The following is a 19,309-nucleotide window of genomic DNA, read 5'->3' as shown; positions in this document are numbered from 1 at the left end:
CTACTAGGAAGTAGTACGACCACGCATACTCACATTCTAACACAGCCAGAAAACATCCTTCTGGCAGCCAGCTCAGTAGCCTGCCTCGTTATTTAGTCATTAGACTCCCAACCCACACCTCCTGGTTTCAAGCGTGCGAGTTCGAGTTGCCGCATCGAGCGTTGCGAAGTTCGGTAGAGTCGTAGTAGAGTGTAGTTTACAGAATAGTAAATTATTAAGCCCCAAGGCTTAATTGGGTGTTGGCACCCCCCAAGGCAGTGCCAACACCGAGCAATATTTCCCACCACGGAGATGAAAAACAGGCTAGTAGCGACGCGAAGCTAGCCTGTCACTTACAACACGTAGCAACCCAAAAGCTCCCGAGCTGAGGGGGCGTGGCCATTTGGCACGAACGAGGGCCGGAATCCACACTCGCTTATCAGCCAGTTAACAGGAAGCAGAATGAGCGGGAGAGAGACACAGAGCTACAGAGAGAGAGAGGGGAGATAGCGGGGGAGAGAGACACAGAGCTACAGAGTGAGAGGAGATAGTGAGGGGAGAGAGACACAGAGCTACAGAGAGAGAGGAGATAGCGGGGTGGGGGGGGGAAGAGAGGGGGGGGACAGAGCTTTACACTGTCCTCCCACATTAGCTCTATCTATTCTGATCTGTTCCCAGCTCTCTCTCTCTCTCCCACAGCTAACAGGCGCTCTATCTCTCTCTCTCTAAATATTGACTCTCTTCCATCGCAGCGTATTAGACTGTCATGGTGATCGATCCCATCCGACTATTCCACTGATTCAATTTGCATTCCAAACTCCCTTTTATTTCTCTCTGTCTCTGCCATCCATCCATCAGTCCATCCATCCATCCATCCATCCATCCATCCATCAGTCCATCCGTCCATCCATCCATCCATCCATCAGTCCATCCATCCATCCATCCATCCATCCATCCATCCATCCATCCATCCATCCATCCATCCATCAGTCCATCCATCCATCCATCCATCCATCCATCCATCCATCCATCCATCAGTCCATCCATCCATCCATCCATCCATCCATCCATCCATCAGTCCATCCATCCATCCATCCATCCATCCATCAGTCCATCCATCCATCCATCCATCCATCCATCCATCCATCAGTCCATCCATCCATCCATCCATCCATCCATCCATCCATCCATCCATCCATCAGTCCATCCATCCATCCATCCATCCATCAGTCCATCCATCCATCCAACTCTACATGACTGCAATATGACTAAAACTCTACACGACTGAAATATGACTAAATCCGAATGCAATGTTATTCAAAAGACTAAAATATATTATATATCATCATTTTCCTTCCATACACACCGACATTGACAAGACTCCACCTCTTCCTCCACCCATCCTTTTACCCTCTCCTCTCCTCTCCCATCCTCCTCTGTCACTTCCTCTCCCACCCTGCCCCTAAGGACGACCCATTGCAGTCAGAACTGCAGTCTCACTCTGAATCTAAACTATGGAATGAACTTCCCATTGCAGTCAGAACTGCAGCCTCACTCCCAATCTTCCGCCGTAGTCTGAAAACCCACCTCTTCAGACTCGTATAAAGCCCTTGCCGTAGCACTTGCTCTAGCCTCGACCTCCTACAGGCGTATGCAAAGGCTCAACTTATGCAACCTAGATAGCATTTTATGTAGACATAGCACTATATAGTGTACCGGTATATGCATAGTTCATTATATAGATATTCCATAATAGTTTCATGATGACTTTTCTATGTATTTGTTGTTCTTGCTTACTGTAAATCGCTCTGGACTAAGAACGTCTGCCAAATGCCTAAATTGTACCCAGAAACAATATCCATTGTCTTAGCTGTAAATCCTCTGTTGCAAAAGAGAAGCACACTGAGACAGACGGACGGACAGACGGGCGGGCGGGCGGACGGACAGACGACGGACGGACGGACAGACGGACAGACGGGCGGGCGGGCGGACGGACGGACAGACGGACAGACGACGGACTGACGGACAGGAACAAGCAGGACTAGCAGCTCAGCAGAGTGTTCCTCCAGGGGTGAAGCCAGGTGCCAGGATTTAAGGCATTCACTTTCAATCATGGCCATAAAGAGTTCGCTCTAAGCCGAGTCCCCTGAGCAAGCCTGGCAATACGAAGAGGAGAGCAAATCCATCATGTTTGACTGAAAGGAAGGGAAATGGATTCCACTATTGTGAAAGGTTACATCTTGTTGCTGCCGCGGAGAAGAGAGAATATATCATTCTGGAATGGACATCGGCACACGGCCTCTGGGTTTTTTAAAACGCAACGACCAAACCGTCAGGTTGAATTACCTGGGACAAGAACAAAGGGGGAAAGAGGAGGATTTATTTTTATATATATATTTAAGATAAAGGTTCAGATACAAGCTTTCTGTATGACAGTAGAGTATTTAAGATAAAGGTTCAGATACAAGCTTTCTGCAGCATGACAGTAGAGTATTTAAGATAAAGGGTTCAGATACAAGCTTTCTGCATGACAGTGAGTAGAGTATTTAAGATAAAGGGTTCGGATACAAGACAGTAGAGTATTTAAGATAAAGGGTTTAGATACAAGACAGTAGAGTATTTCAAGACCCAATCCAAGAACGTTTTCTGTATACTGTGAGTTATGTATCTGTACAGAGGGTGTAATCTGAGTTATGTATCTATTCTGTACACCAGAGTAAAGTTTGTAATGTGAGTCTCTGATGTGAGAACATTCCTGCATGATAGCTCATTTTTCATTTTTCTACATGTCAGGTTCCCAAAGAGAAAACCACAAACATTCCCCAAACCTTAACGAGATGCTCCAATAAGCATCGGGGAGAACATGTGAGGGTACCTACCCTAGGGGACACAGGGAGAACATGTGAGGGTACCTACCCTAGGGGACACGGGGAGAACATGTGAGGGTACCACTACCTACCCGGATTAATTTCTACTTACAAAAAACAGATTTCAGCCTGACTACAAATTTTTACTACTCAGAGGAAATGAAAAAAACAAAAACATATATTACAGTTATTTTACTTACTTTTATCAGGGTTAAAGGTCAAAGGTCATGGGTTAAAAATTGTTCAAAATTGCACAGTCAGTTTGTGTTAATTTCAGCCTCTATGGGGGGTATTTATATGCAAATATCATGACCAATTGCATTGCAATGAACATCAATGATGACGTTTAGGTGAAAAAAGAACAATAATAATATTATTAATGAATTAATGAATTAATTAATAAAAAATATGTTGTAGTATTGCAACGCTGGGTGTCACAGGGTTAATACAAAAATGTAGGCTTGTTATTTCCAGTGGTGGAAAGTAACTACATTTACTAAAGTACTGCACTTGAGTACAAATGTGTTCTTTTACTTTACTTGAGTATTTCTAATTTTCGATACTTTCTACTCCACTACAACTCGGATCCAAATATTGTACTTTTACTCCACTACAATTATGAGAAAGCCTTAGTTTAGTAGATTTAGATGAATTACAAAGCATTCATTAACCACTTCAGCACTACACACACACACACACACACACACACACACACACAGCGCCTTTATCCAAGGTTCTTCACATAGATTGTCCATTCACACACCGATGCCGGAGTAAACCATGCAAGGCACCAACCAGCACATCAGGAGCAATTAGGGGTTTCAGAGTCTTGCTCAAGGACACTAAATCGAACGAACTGGCAACCTTGCGGTTGCCAGTTCTCTACCACTGAGCCACCGCCGCACAACCTTATAGGAACGTGAACCAACTTACACTGTAGTTGTACAAGTATAGACTAGTTAAAAGCATGCATGTGGATAGTTGTGCATCTATCCTGACAATCTTAATTCTGAATTTCTGAACCAACAAATCACCAATTAGTTGTTATGTAATACTTAGGAAACTACTATAATCAGTTATTGTTCATAAATTATTCATTCATGCGTGTGTATTTGTCTGGTGTTTTACAGCGGCCTAGATGCTGAAAAAGATCCAGATGTCTTTCAGCTGCACCCAGCAGTTCCACCCAGCACCCTCCTGGAACATTTCTATGATTACTAGAATAACAATAATCACCTTTCATGAACCCAAGGACGTCTACTATGAGTAAATCACTCATAGCAACTGCTCATGATGTGTGAGCGATGTGACAGAAAAGCTGTTAATTGGTAGAGTTTATCACGACTGTAATCGGCTGAAAATAGACTGGAATATTAACACGAAAACACAGGTGTCTGAACAGCTCGTTGTCACACATCTGCAGGTGTCAAAATGAGAGCGAAACAGCGTAGCGTGGATGTGCTGAGATGAGAGGTTTGTGGACAGATGTTCTAGATGCGTGTGGGATTGTGGACAGATGTTCTAGATGTGTGGGATTGTGGACAGATGTTCTAGATGTGTGTGGGTTTGTGGACAAATGTTCTAGATGTGTGTGGGTTTGTGGACAGATGTTCTAGATGTGTGGGATTGTGGACAGATGTTCTAGATGTGTGTGGGTTTGTGGACAGATGTTCTAGATGTGTGTGGGTTTGTGGACAGATCTTCTAGATGTGTGTGGGTTTGTGGACAGATGTTCTAGATGTGTGGGATTGTGGACAGATGTTCTAGATGTGTGTGGGTTTGTGGACAGATGTTCTAGATGTGTGTGGGTTTGTGGACAGATCTTCTAGATGTGTGTGGGTTTGTGGACAGAATTGTCACAGAATCAAAACATAAAATATAATATGTGCGATGCTGGATCGCATAATTGTCATGGTGTGCAGACCATGTCTCCCTGTCAGCCACTCCCACTCTCCATTCCTACCCTCAGTCACTTGTCACACACCTGTTCCCACTCCATCCCCAGCCCAGCCATGCCCACAATACAAACCTGTCAACACTTCCACAATCACTGCTCACTATAAAACTGGACTCATGCCTAACTCACACTGTCAGAACATAAGTCTTTGTTTCCCGTGTTGTTCTTGGAGTTGCTGGTTCCCTGTTTGGACTTCTGTTTGGTTTGGACTTCTCTGCCTTGTGTATTGTTGAAGGTTTGCACTTTTGGACATTCTGCTTTTTGTTTTTTGTGCTTCTGTACGTTCAGCTTTGCTACTGCTAACCTTATGTTGTATGCTTGACCGGGTTTGGTACAATAAATCAGTTAATTTCATGCTCTGCCTCTGCATTTGGGTTCTGTCCTTCTGCCACTGTGACAATAATAACACTAAGTGTGCGTGTAATCACGTTTTCTAGGCGATCTGAGGCGATTAATTGAATCCGTCCGAACACGCCCAGCAGAGATTGAGTTAAGGTTAGGTAGGCCCAAAGGCTATCTGAGGTGTGTGAGTGAGAAAAGTCTCAAAGTGATTGCACTGAGCATGTGATGAATCTAATCTTTGAGACACACAGTACACTACAGACATCCTGTTCTTTGCGCAGCTTCACTCAACTGGCGCTAGAGAAAACATTTCCATGGCAAAGACCCCCATACAAACCCTTACGGGTCTATTTGGTTCATTCTGTACCCTTTCAGGGTTACATCGACACTGAGTGTTACATAGTGTAGTCTACTTCCAGAGATAAAAGGTGGTTCCGTGACCCGAATGCATCTCCAAAATGGAATGTCCTTAAAAAACGTTGAGAATCAAAGATCTAAAATGATCCACATCATGACTGGCCCGTTTCACGAGACGAGACAGTTGCCATGGAAACAAAGGAAACCTATTATTATCTTCAATCAGGGGCTTAAGTGCTTCAAATAGAAGTGATCTTCCGAGGTATTCTCTCTCTGTGGACTGAAGGAATGGAACGTTGACAGCGTTTAGCTCTTCTGAGGTATTCTCTTTCTCTGTGGACTGAAGGAATGGAACATTGCAGCCTTTAGCTCTCCCGAGGTATTCTGTCTCTCTGGACTGAAGGAATGGAACATTGACAGTGTTTAGCTCAAAGCTACGATGAACAGCCTCACCTGGACTTCAGGTGTCACGGAACAACCGCAGCGTAATCTCATAATGAAGCATTTCACACTCGGTTGCATTCAGGCACTCTGTCCGTGTTGCTTTGAAATCACACCTGCCGTCCATGAGACTGCAAAGTGTCCTCGTGTGTCAGAGTGGCTCCCAACCTCAGCCTAACGCAGCTTAAAGTCCAATATCTCCTCTGTCTGAGCCACGAGGAATTCCCTTTGGCTTAGCGGTTAAGATGTTTGGCTTTCTTTCCACAAGGGAGAGCCGGGATCGAATCCCAGGCGTTACAACAGCTCACAGTAAAGTCTGCAACACCTTTCCTTCCTGTCTGTCTCTGTAAGCCACAGATACCTCTACACGCACACACGCACTAATCCTTCTAGGTACACAAGCACATGGCCGTTTATCCGTTCTCCTTCTCCTAACCACGTTAGCACACATCTCTCCATGCACAAAAAATCCTGCACGCCACCCGAATCCAGATGCACTACATTGCTTCCCCACAACTGCCATATTTACTGTACAAATATTACTTTTGTCAGACACATTGTTATTGCGCACATTTCGCTGTGATGCAAATTACATCACAACTTCCTCATTCCCCGGCCCGCCCATCCCCTTTTCACTGCACACACGCACATGCACGGTACAGCACAGTATGCTACAGTAGAGCACGGTACAGTACAGTGCAGTACCGTATGGTAAGGCACAGCGCACGAGCACAGCACAGCACAGCACACCACACCACACCACAGTACAGTACAGTACAGTACAGTGCAGGACAGGACCGTGCAGAGGACTACAGTACAGTACAGTACACTATTCCCGCTAGGTTGCCACATTTACAAAAAAAAAAAAAACAGTATTGAGTATCACCCTCCCGCTATTGCCTTCTTCCCATTTGCGACGCGTGGCGCTAGGATGCTAATCATTTGCCCAGCAGGTACAGGCTTGAGCGTGTGTGTGTGTGTGTGTGTGTGTGTTCTTTCTCTCTCTTCAAGCGTTTAATGGGCCTGAAGCTCGGTTTAATTGAATGCTCTCTCTCTCTCTCTCTCTCTCTCTCTCTGACATACAACAGGCCCGTTTTTACTAGTGAGTCTGACCCCATACTCTGAAACAGCCCCATTGTGCATAAAGTGAGTATTTAAAACCTTTTTGATGATTATGGCGTACAGCTCATGAGAATGAAAAAATCCTATCTCAATAAATTAGAATATTTTACGAGAAAAAGAAAAGAAAATTACGAGAAATGTCGACCATCTGAAAAGTATATTAATGTATGCAGTCAATACTTGGTCTGGGCTACTTTTGAACAAATTATTTCATCAATGGGGCGTGGCATGGAGGTGATCAGCCTGTGGCACTGTTGAGGTGTTATGGAAACCCAGGTTTGTTTGATAACAGCCGTAAATTAATGTGTATTGTTGAGTCTCATGTCTCACACCTTCCTCTTTACAGGAATAAGAGAAAACCAGCTATTACCCTGATAAAATCACACCTTCCTCTTGACAACACAACCTAGATTATCTGTGAGGTTCAGTTCAGGCCAGTTCGCTGGTTAAGCACAGTAATACCAAGGTCAGTACACCAGTTACTAGTAGTTTTGGCTCTGTGGGCAGGTGCCAAATCGAGCTGGAAAGGAAAAATAGCATCTCCATGAAGCTTGTCAACATACTGAAGCACAATGTACTCTAAAAAGATGGCTGTGTTGAGTTTCCACTGTCAGTGGATCAACACCAGCAGATAACATGGCCAAAATCATCACCGTGTTTTGTCAAGTCTAGAGTCTCACTCTACACCCATAGACATAATATATATATATATACCTGTATAAACAGTGCAGCGCGGAGCAGAGCGTCTGATAACAGCGCCTAATGTTAAGAGCTAAACTTGAGAGCAGGAATGATGCACAATGGAGACAGCGCTTGTTACACCTGACAAATATAATTTCTTGTTTTCAGGTTGCTGATCTACAAGCTTCTACAAGCACACACACACACGCACATTGCACACATGCATGACGCACAGTGCTGGTGCACGCCGACGAATCGTGCGTGTGCGCGTGAGTTGTGCGTGTTTGCATTGAAAGGCCTTTTCTTGCCCGAAGTCATAAACCCAAGGAGCAGATGATTGACAGCCCACATGAGGGTTCGTTCATATCTTTATTATAGTGTCAGCAGGCCAATTAACAGTGGCTGTGAGCAATACAGAGGGTATTAAGTACAATAATGATGTAGGACTTGCCCAAAAAATACCTCTTTGCTCTGCTATGACCTGTTATAGAGGTAAAATACTCCCTGAGATTAATTTATGGCCTTGAACCATTCGGGTTTTTTTGTGGTGGATAGTGGTGTGTGTGTGTGTGTGTGTGTGTGTGTGTGTGTGTGTGTGTCACACACACACACACACACACACACACACACACACACACACACACACTAAGGATGTCCCCCGAACACCATCTGTGGTGATGCATGAAGCATACTGCAGTGTCCTATGAAGAAGAAGTACACGCATGTCTCTGAGCATGCACTAATAAAACACATATGGGCCAATAGAGGGTAGGCGCATGCTTAAAGTGAATGGCACATCGAGTGGCAAAGTGAGTGGCAAAGCAACATGCGAAGTGAGTTTAACATTGTTTAACGTTGTTTAATGCAATCAGAAAGGACTTTTCTGTTTGGATGTCTGGGCTGTCAAGGCCAGAAAGTAGTTTTTTGCCACTCGGTAGGCATTCCTGCATAACTTCCGGGTTTGATGATGATGTCACGCGCATACTCTCTAATAAAGTGTCGCACTGAACATGTAGATGGACAGTGATTGACAGCAGTCGCCTCAAAGCTAGAATGTCCCGGAAGGTTCGCCATTAAAACACATTCAGGACGGGAACCCCATTTTGGTGTTTTAAGCATCATGTTATACTTTAGCTATTGAAAAATGTGGCACAAATCTTTGAATATATACATATTCAATCACAGCGAACGTTTTTAACTCAAATCTTTGCTTCTGGGGGGGTCCCTGGCTGGAACAACCTATTTTCAGATGGGGGTCGGAAGCCAATTACATACAATTGTGGGGGTCCTTCACATGAAAATGTTTGAGAACACTGGCATAGAAACACACGATTTAGAAGACTTTGTTTGTTTGTTGAATTTTAGAAGATTTGTAGAATTGTCCTAAATGGAGTTAGATCAAATATACTTAAAGTACCAAAGGTATAAGTAAGGGTTAGTGTTGACTACTAAGTAGTCATGATGCAGAATGGCCTGTTCCGATGTTTGAAATGTATACAAATCATTTGAAAATAGATCTTGTAGATCATCTATTTAAATGGCCAGGCTGAATGGGTTAATGTAGGACTTGTAGATCATCTATTTAAATGGCCAGGCTGAATGGGTTAATGTAGGACTTGTAGATCATCTATTTAAATGGCCAGGCTGAATGGGTTAATGTAGGACTTGTAGATCATCTATTTAAATGGCCAGGCTGAATGGGTTAATGTAGGACTTGTAGATCATCTATTTAAATGGCCAGGCTGAATGGGTTAATGTAGGACTTGTAGATCATCTATTTAAATGGCCAGGCTGAATGGGTTAATGTAGGACTTGTAGATCATCTATTTAAATGGCCAGGCTGAATGGGTTAATGTAGGACTTGTAGATCATCTATTTAAATGGCCAGGCTGAATGGGTTAATGTAGGACTTGTAGATCATCTATTTAAATGGCCAGGCTGAATGGGTTAATGTAGGACTTGTAGATCATCTATTTAAATGGCCAGGCTGAATGGGTTAATGTAGGACTTGTAGATCATCTATTTAAATGGCCAGGCTGAATGGGTTAATGTAGGACTTGTAGATCATCTATTTAAATGGCCAGGCTGAATGGGTTAATGTAGGACTTGTAGATCATCTATTTAAATGGCCAGGCTGAATGGGTTAATGTAGGACTTGTAGATCATCTATTTAAATGGCCAGGCTGAATGGGTTAATGTAGGACTTGTAGATCATCTATTTAAATGGCCAGGCTGAATGGGTTAATGTAGGACTTGTAGATCATCTATTTAAATGGCCAGGCTGAATGGGTTAATGTAGGACTTGTAGATCATCTATTTAAATGGCCAGGCTGAATGGGTTAATGTAGGACTTGTAGATCATCTATTTAAATGGCCAGGCTGAATGGGTTAATGTAGGACTTGTAGATCATCTATTTAAATGGCCAGGCTGAATGGGTTAATGTAGGACTTGTAGATCATCTATTTAAATGGCCAGGCTGAATGGGTTAACCCATTGATGCCTGAGGCCGAATCTGGGAACGCCTTCTAGGGCCTGACCTATAAGGTTTCTGAAAACCTTCAAATTCTGGTGATTTTTTTTTTAAATAGTTATGTTGCTGTTGTATAGCAATAGCTGATGAGACACAGAGAGCGCGCCGGCATCAAGGGTAGAACAACGTATACGTTGCACCAGGCGTCAATGGGTTAATGTAGGACTTGTAGATCATCTATTTAAATGGCCAGGCTGAATGGGTTAATGTAGGACTTGTAGATCATCTATTTAAATGGCCAGGCTGAATGGGTTAATGTAGGACTTGTAGATCATCTATTTAAATGGCCAGGCTGAATGGGTTAATGTAGGACTTGTAGATCATCTATTTAAATGGCCAGGCTGAATGGGTTAATGTAGGACTTGTAGATCATCTATTTAAATGGCCAGGCTGAATGGGTTAATGTAGGACTTGTAGATCATCTATTTAAATGGCCAGGCTGAATGGGTTAATGTAGGACTTGTGACTACATTTATCAGTAAAACTAGTGACTACATTTACCAAATTTGTAGAGGAATAAAAAGTACAATATTTGCCTCTAATGGTATTGGAACATGTAAATACAAGTACAGCACTTGACAGTTACTTTCCACCACAGTGTGCAGTGACAGCAACACGGGATTAGATTGGCACCTAGTAGACTGATGAAAGACAAGGTCTCTCTCTCTCTCTCTCTCTCTCTCTCTCTGAGAGACTCAGTGATGTATTATTCAGCGTCCACTGGGGAGAACCCCCCCGCACACACCCACACACACCCACAGCATATTTATTTATCCATGAAAACGCATTGGATATTCGGCGCCACGCGCACACTTTGTGTGTTTTGTCGACTTTAGGGTGGTTGGAAGATCACCAGGTGGGTTCTTCTGATCCCAGTTCAGATCTCTCCCCGGGTTTGACTGAGGCTGGCGATGCCTATACAGTCATACACGCACACACACACACACACACACACACACACACACACACACACACACACACACTGCAGTGTTAGCTCAAAGGTTCCTTTAAACAATGTGAAACTCCCAGACGTTTACTTTTCTGATGACTCGTCGCTGAATAACTCAGAAATGTTCAGACAAGCTTAATGTGTGATTATGTGTGATGTGAATATATAATAGGCATTAGTCCATATATTCCATTCAAACACTGTTGCATGGCTTGGTTTTAACTTCAATACAGTAACTGATTTTATATTCGCCCTCTGGTGGAAGAGACCTAGTGATGACTGCCCCTCTAAGCCAATGGGAGTCTGACCCCATACTGCCTAAGCCAATGGGAGTCTGACCCCATACTGCCTAAGCCAATGGGAGTCTGACCCCATACTGCCTATAAGCCAATGGTGGATCTCCTACTGGATCTCCTACGGGATCAATATGAACAGTGGAATAAACCAATTCTACTGGATCAATATGAACAGCTGTATCAATCTATAAAACATTTATTTCACCTCCGCAGAGCAGAGCAGAGCAGAACAGAGCAGAGCAGAGCAGAGCAGAACAGAACAGAGCAGAGCAGAGCAGAGCAGAGCAGAGCAGAACAGAACAGAGCAGAACAGAACAGAACAGAACAGAGCAGAACAGAGCAGAACAGAGCAGAGCAGAGCAGATATATCCCAGCTATCACCTCATCCCCCACCAGGAACAATCTCCTTCTGTCTCTCATTCTCTCCTCTCTGGCTGATAGCGGGTACAGGATTATGGCCAGCCAACAGCAGCCAAAATGATGAAGGCACCGAGGCCAGTGTGACACCTGTCAGCAGACTGACAGCCACTAGACGCACACACGCACGCATGCACGCACGCAGACCTGCAGCCACTATAATTCTAGAGCCCAGAGAAATGATTCTGTCACTGGTCTGTCAAACCCTCCTCAAGTCATTACAGCTCAAATGCAACGACACACGCCTGCAGGTGCACACGGATAAGACACAAATACACACACACACACACACACACACACAAGCATGCATGCACGTGCACACACACACACACACACACACACACACACACACACACACAGACAGTATGCGATATGCATAATAAGAGTACTATGTTCATGTTGTGTTTACATGTTCAGGGCGGCACACAACCGATGCGCCAGTGCACATACTGTACGCGAGACAGTTATGTGGAGAAATCTGACAGGCATTCAAAAGGAACTGAGAACTCAAATGTCATGTCAACGTCCTGTAAGTAGACTTAGATATAAAACAAGTGTTGACTAATCATTACATGTGGCTCTTATTTTGAAGAGGAAGTCAGTGCACAGGAAGTCCGTTTCAGTTGTAAACAAGCTACTATGACACTTTCCCAAAAGTTACGTGCTCCTCTCATAGTCAGATTTTAAGGGGGCCAGTTTCGATTTGCAGCCGTCCGTAGGTGCCCTTTGAGAGCGGTTTTGAAGCAGTCAAGGGATTCACATGTCTTAATGACTGTTGGTAGGGCGTTCCACATTTTGGTGGCATAGGAGCGAAAATAATTTAGTCCCTTGTTGGTGCCGAATCTTGTGTGGGAAGTATAACATCGTGGCTCACACATCACATGTTCTGTACCAGAGGAGACTCTGGTTCAGCTCATAATAAACTAACACATCAGCTGTACCTGGAAGGCAGCCGTATATCAGAGTGACTACCTGGATGAAAGGAAAGGCAGCAGCGGAATTATATGAGTGAGTGGAGTCTCTGTCTCCATTATTACGATGCCGTGGCTGCGGATCACACTCACGCTCCATTTCTCTTTTTATAGAGCGCATTAAAATGACAGAAGACAACCCAGAGTCCTATAGTACGGAAGCACAAAGAACGATAAGCTCTCACACTCAAACTCACACTCAACTCCATTTCTCTTTTTACAGAAGCACATTTAAAATGACAACCAGTCAAGAGTCCCACACGGACCGAAAACATCGTAAAACAGCGCAATAAACTGCAGCAGAGTAAAACACAACTTGAATACAAAGAAGACAAAGAAAGAAAAAACAGCACACAACAGAAACAGACTTACTGTAATTATGATTATGAACACATACAGTCAGTGTGAGGTGGTGGAATTACTGTACATGTTATAAATGTAATTATGGAGGATTTCTTGAAAAAACAAGAAGGTGGACGCACACGCCAATAGCCAGAGTGCCAATATTTTATTAGGACAGCAGGTAAGACAAAAATGTATCCAACATTTTGGCGGTTAAGCCTTCATCAGGGAGGGTCGGTGGTCTCGTTTCACACTGTAGAAAAAAAGGCCAACGACGTCCATACTCATCCCTAAGCCAAACATGGGCAGGTACAGTCAGACAGACAGACAGACAGACAGACAGGTGCAGAGCGACAAACAGACAGACAGACAGACAGACAGGTGCAGAGCGACAAACAGACAGTTACAGACAGGAGCACACCGAGGGCTCCAATGTGACGGATTATTTGCTGCATTGATTTTGAGCTCAACGCTCTTCCTCAGAACGAAGAAGATATTTTGAGCTGGAAAAGTCACAGTTTGGAGCCTACGGGGCCAGAGAGAGACAGACAGTTTGCAGCCTACAGGGCCAGAGAGAGACAGACAGTTTGGCGCCAACAGGGCCAGAGAGAGACAGACAGTTTGTCGCCTACAGGGCCAGAGAGAGACAGACAGTATGGAGCCTACAGGGCCAGAGAGAGACAGACAGTTTGGCGCCAACAGGGCCTGAGAGAGACAGACAGTTTGTCGCCTACAGAGCCAGAGAGAGACAGACAGTTTGGCGCCTATATACCAAGGCTTAACCGCCAAAATGTTGGATTCATTTTTGTCTTACCTGCTGTCCTAATAAAATATTGGCACTCTGGCTATTGGCGTGTGCGTCCACCTTCTTGAGTTTTCACGATCTCCTCTACAGTTTTCTCCCGTGTTCCGGCACCGCCACAAGGACTTTGGTGTGCGTAGAGCTTCTTTGTACACAATAAATGTAATTATGAACACATACATAGTCAGTGTGAGGTGGTGGAATTACATGTTATAAATGTAAATATGAACAGTCAGTGTGAGGTGGTGGAATTACATATTATGTTTCACTAATTTTGATTAATATACACACATTACGCAGTCTATACTGCAAGTGTTCCTTCCCAGTCAGACACAATCTCACACTGATTTAGTGTGTGCGCGCGCACACACACACACACACACACACACACACACACACACTGTCTGTCTCTCCTCAGAGCCCTTCCATGCGTATAGCGAGGCCTGTCCAAACAGATATCTTGGCTCTCGGGAGGCAGAGCTTGTCAAACAAGCGACTGGTTAAGTTGTGTGTGTGTGCATACGCATGTGTGAACACATATCTATCTGTCTGTATCTATATATATCAATACATACATGTGTGTGAACACATATCTATCTGTCTATCTGTATCCATCTATCAATGTGTAGGTGCGCTATACCATAAGCTATCAGTGATACGGGTCAGTGCGGTGGGGAGGGTCAGTACGGTGTTGATGGCGTCAGGTCAGTACGGTGTTGATGGCTTGCGCAGGAGTCACACGTGTTCCTAATCTCCGTCCGCCTCATTTGGGATTCCGCTTAAAGGCTGCTAATCACGTCTGAAGCATTCTTGGCCGTGCCTGTCGCGTGCAGCCCCCCCTCCTCTTTACAGCAGCAAGATAATATATCAAGATACAAAAACACCCAGGAAAGGAAGAAAGAAAAGAAAAAGCTATGTTTTCCTTTGGGAATGCATTCCAGAGCTATAGCGTGTAGAAAGCACTATGTCTATACGGTATATACTGTAAGAGATAAGGCTGTGTGGATATGAGGGGAAATGAACAAAGGGATGGAACATCCAACAGGAAGGACTAAATAAATCCAGCCTGTCCGTCTGAAGATATCTCCCGTTGGGATGTTGGACAACTCTCTAAAGCCCAATTTAAAGATGAAGTTATACTTCTTTGTGCGGCAGTACTGTGTCGCACGTCGGAGAAGAGCAGATCTATAAGATATTTTGTTTAAGGTCGTGCGACGACACACCGTCGTACAACGGAGTGTGTGTGTGTGTGTGTGTGTGTGTGTGTGTGTGTGTGTGTGTGTGTGTGTGTGTGTGTGTGTGTGTGTGTGTGTATGTTACCGCCGGCTAACGAGCCTGCGCACATGCGCTGCACACATGCACGCACGGATAGCGAGACCATCCAACAAACACCTGTCTACCTCGAGGGACTTTGATCTAAATTGGATCCTTTAGGCAGGGGTCCACTGAGATGCAGTCTGCTATATATATATATATATATATATATTTTTTTTTTGTGCGCACACACACACACACACACACACACACACACACACACACACGCGCGCGCACAGACAGACACACAGGCACACACACACGCACATGCACACACGCACGCGCGCACACACACACACACACACACACACACACACACACACACACACAGAAATAAGCGCCAGCAGCATGAGAGTGTCAGATGCCAGGGGAATGCCTGCTATCAATTTACAGCCAGTTATCCCTTCAGTCAAAGCCCCGCTGCCTGCTGCTTTATGCCATTAATTAAAAACATGGATTGGGAGCACAGGGAGACAGAGTGCGTGCACGTACGTGTGTGTGTGTGTGTGCTTGTACGCGCATGTGCGTGTGCGGTCGTGCACGTGCATAGCGGGGTTGACCCGGCCTTACAGTACGAGTGTTGAAAACAACTGCTCTAAAATCATTTCACAGCCCATTAGACGCCTGACACACACACACACACACACACACACACACACACACAATAGGCCAGAGAGAAGTACTGCCAGTGCTTTCTACACAGACTCCACCAAATATGATTTACAAAGTAGACTTGTTGGGGAAAGAGCAAGTATGCACGCAGGACAGACAGACAGACAGACAGACAGACAGACAGACACTCACACTCGCACGCACACACACACACACACGGGAGAGAGAGAGTTTTTCCTCTCCCTCTCCATCCAGCGTAGAGAGCTGATGGTTTCCTGAGGTAAACTGTGGCCTTTGGCTGCTCGCCCAGCCATCCACGGTGGCAAGACTCTGACACTGACTCCTCCTGTGTGTGTGTGTGTGTGTGTGTGTGTGTGTGTGTGTGTGTGTACGTGTCCACTCCTGCCCAGCTGTTTGGAGGCCTCGTCTCTCAGCTTCACATACTGTAGCAAAATGTACAAGACTTTCCACTGAATGGATGCACTCTGGCTGGCCTGAACCGCGCACACGCACGCACACACACACGCACACGCACACACACACACACAGGAGCTCTCAGTCTAGAAGAACTACAGCAGAAATAGTTGAACTCACACCAGACCAGATAGTTGAACTCAGACCAGACTAGACGCACCAGAGCAGCTGGACATTGATATGCAAAAAATGCAAAACAGTGAAATCCTAAATTCTCTCTCTCTCTCTCTCTCTTCCCCCCCCCCCCCCCCCCTAATCTTTAGATGTCAGAGACACCCCCCCCCCCCTCCCTGTCACTCACAGGCGTTTGGCTTCAGGTTCAATGTGCTTCTTCTGTTGTCCAATATGTCACGCACTGTCTGTGACCCTGTCTGTCTGTATGTCTGCCTGTCTGTATGTCTGCATGTCTGCCTGTCTGTCTGACCATGTGCTGCGTCTACTGTACCCGCCATACCTGTCTGTCTGTATGTCTGTCTTTCTGTCCCCTCTACCCGTCTGTCTGACCATGTGCTGCGTCTACTGTACCCGCCATACCGGTCTGTCTGTCTGTCTGTCTGTCTGTCCCCTCTACCCGTCTGTCTGACCATGTGCTGCGTCTACTGTACCCGCCATACCTACCTGTCTGTCTGTCTGTCTGTCTGTCTGCCTGTCTGCCTGTCTGTCTACCTGTGTGTCAGTCAGTCAGTCTTGACATTGACTCATAGATCATCACTAAGTCTATATTATACCCACCAACATCATCCATTGTGTTCTCCGTCTTTCAGCCTTTCTATAACCTTAAAGTACTTTGTTAAAGTAATAATGTTTCTGGGCTTTTTAAGAACTATTTTCAATCTTGTACCACGATAGGGATGCCACTTCCTCTATAGGGCTCACCATCACTTCCTCTATCGAGCGGCAGTGGCTCGCCATCACATCAAACCACTGTAACATTACCATCTCATCACTGTCAAATCACCATCAAACCACTGTCATATCACCATCAAACCACTGTCATATCACCATCAAACCACTGTCATATCACCATCAAACCACTGTCATATCACCATCACATCACTGTCATATCACCATCAAACCACTGTCATATCACCATCACATCACTGTCATATCACCATCACATCACTGTCATATCACCATCAAACTACTGTCATATCACCATCACATCACTGTCATATCACCATCAAACCACTGTCATATCACCATCACATCACTGTCATATCACCATCAAACCACTGTCATATCACCATCACATCACCATCATGTAACAATCACATCACAAGTTCACAACCACAGCAGAAAGCCTATAGCTTGCATGACAGATTAACTATTTAAATTAAATATGGAAAACATAGAAAAACGTATAAAGCATTGTTGTTCAGTTACTCCAGTACACCACAGGCTGCATATAAGCTTCAGGCTGAAAGAGTCAACTAACCTGTTAGTTCTATAGGGTTGACTGACTCAGCCTCAGAAATCCGGAGGCGCTTTTCATTGAGAGTTTGAGACCGAGTGCACTTGACTTGACGTCCCCCGTGGCCGTGGGCCCACTGGGCCGTGCACGGCTCAGGAACGCACCATGCATGTCGTGGGCCGTGCACGGCCCTGGAACGCTCCGTGCGTGTCGTGGGCTCGTGTCTGCAGAGTGCTGGAAGGCACCGTGCGTTGTAGAGGCTTTCTCTCTCACCCACCGCCTTTTCCCCTCACTGTATGTTTTCTTTATTTCTTTATTGGTCGTCCACTCACAATAACAGTTTTCTGTATCGAGTTGTGCGCTTGAAATGTACTGTAATTCTGCAAACTTCAATGAATCAATCAATGGATGAAGGAAGCTACCGGAGAGGTACGCGTTTCAAAGCAACAGTGGAACGTACCGCAGCGAGCCTGATGCCTCCACGGCTCCCCCGTGGAGGTGAACTGTAATCAGCCACTGATAGAACGCCGCTGTGTTCACTAGACCCGCTGCCACCGTGTCATGCCGAGCAGCCGGTGGTAGAGTAGAGACACTTTCAATGAATAAACCCCAAAAACAAACTACTGTGGTGCATCATTCACCGTGCATGGCAGCACGGGCGTGCGCGCTACCTGGCACACACACACACTGACACACACACACACACACACACACACACACACACACACCCACACACAGTCTACACAGAGACCCTTTCCAGCCCACCTGTAGCAGCACTTGGGGGGCAAAATACGCGCGGAACGAAATGGAGACACCAGCACGCACGACGCATGGAATGGATAGATACTTGGTCATATAGAGACAGACAGACAGACAGACAGTGTACCAACCTGTAGACGTACAGACAGACGGACGGAGGACAGTTGTAACATGCAGGTTGGTCTCGTCTCGTTGTTTGCAGACAGGACTTTAGAATGGACAGCGTCCTGCAGGTAGTTAGAACGGACAGCGTCCAGTTGGTTAGCAGCACCGACTCAACAACAAGCCTTCATGTACAGTTAAGACTGCAGCGCAGACACACACATTATAATATCATACTGTAACAGTAACACACAGTCATCTCTCTATCTCTCTCTCTCTCAGCTCGGCTCCGTCTATTTACTACAGCTGAACAGAGAGCCACGCCCACTGCACGCTGATTGGTTAGGTCCAACAATATGGGAGCCTAAATCTGACTGTCTCTGGGATGCCAATAATGTGGTGGTGTGTGTGTTGTGTGTGTGTGTGTGACTGTGTGTGTGTGTGTGTGTGTGGGGGGGGGGTGGGCGGGAGATGGTGATGATGATTACGGTATATATTATATTTAGTTATGTTCTGGATGAACACAAACAAATCGTTAAGGAACTGTTTCCTAATCTGGAGAACAAACAGGTGAGGTAACCCC

At 45.2% G+C, this 19,309-nt stretch overlaps 1 protein-coding gene across 3 annotated transcripts in view; it reads right to left on the bottom strand.

Annotated features, from left to right (window-relative positions):
* The window catches only part of cemip (cell migration inducing hyaluronidase 1), a 124,211-nt gene extending 105,239 nt beyond the window's left edge, over positions 1-18,972 (bottom strand). For 2 of the 3 annotated variants that reach the window (XM_080772129.1, XM_080772130.1), the window contains exon 1: positions 18,756-18,972. The gene's annotated coding sequence lies outside the window, so the exon portion shown is untranslated. The remainder of the gene's footprint in view (positions 1-18,755) is intronic. The other variant, XM_080772131.1, reaches the window with a different exon arrangement.
* Positions 18,973-19,309: the final 337 nt, after the last annotated feature.

The sequence above is a fragment of the Protomyctophum bolini genome (assembly GCF_963924005.1).
Source record: "Protomyctophum bolini genome assembly, chromosome: 1".
Lineage (NCBI taxonomy): Eukaryota > Metazoa > Chordata > Actinopteri > Myctophiformes > Myctophidae > Protomyctophum > Protomyctophum bolini.
Note: the sequence above shows the minus strand (reverse complement) of the source record. Positions and strands in the feature narration are given on the sequence as shown.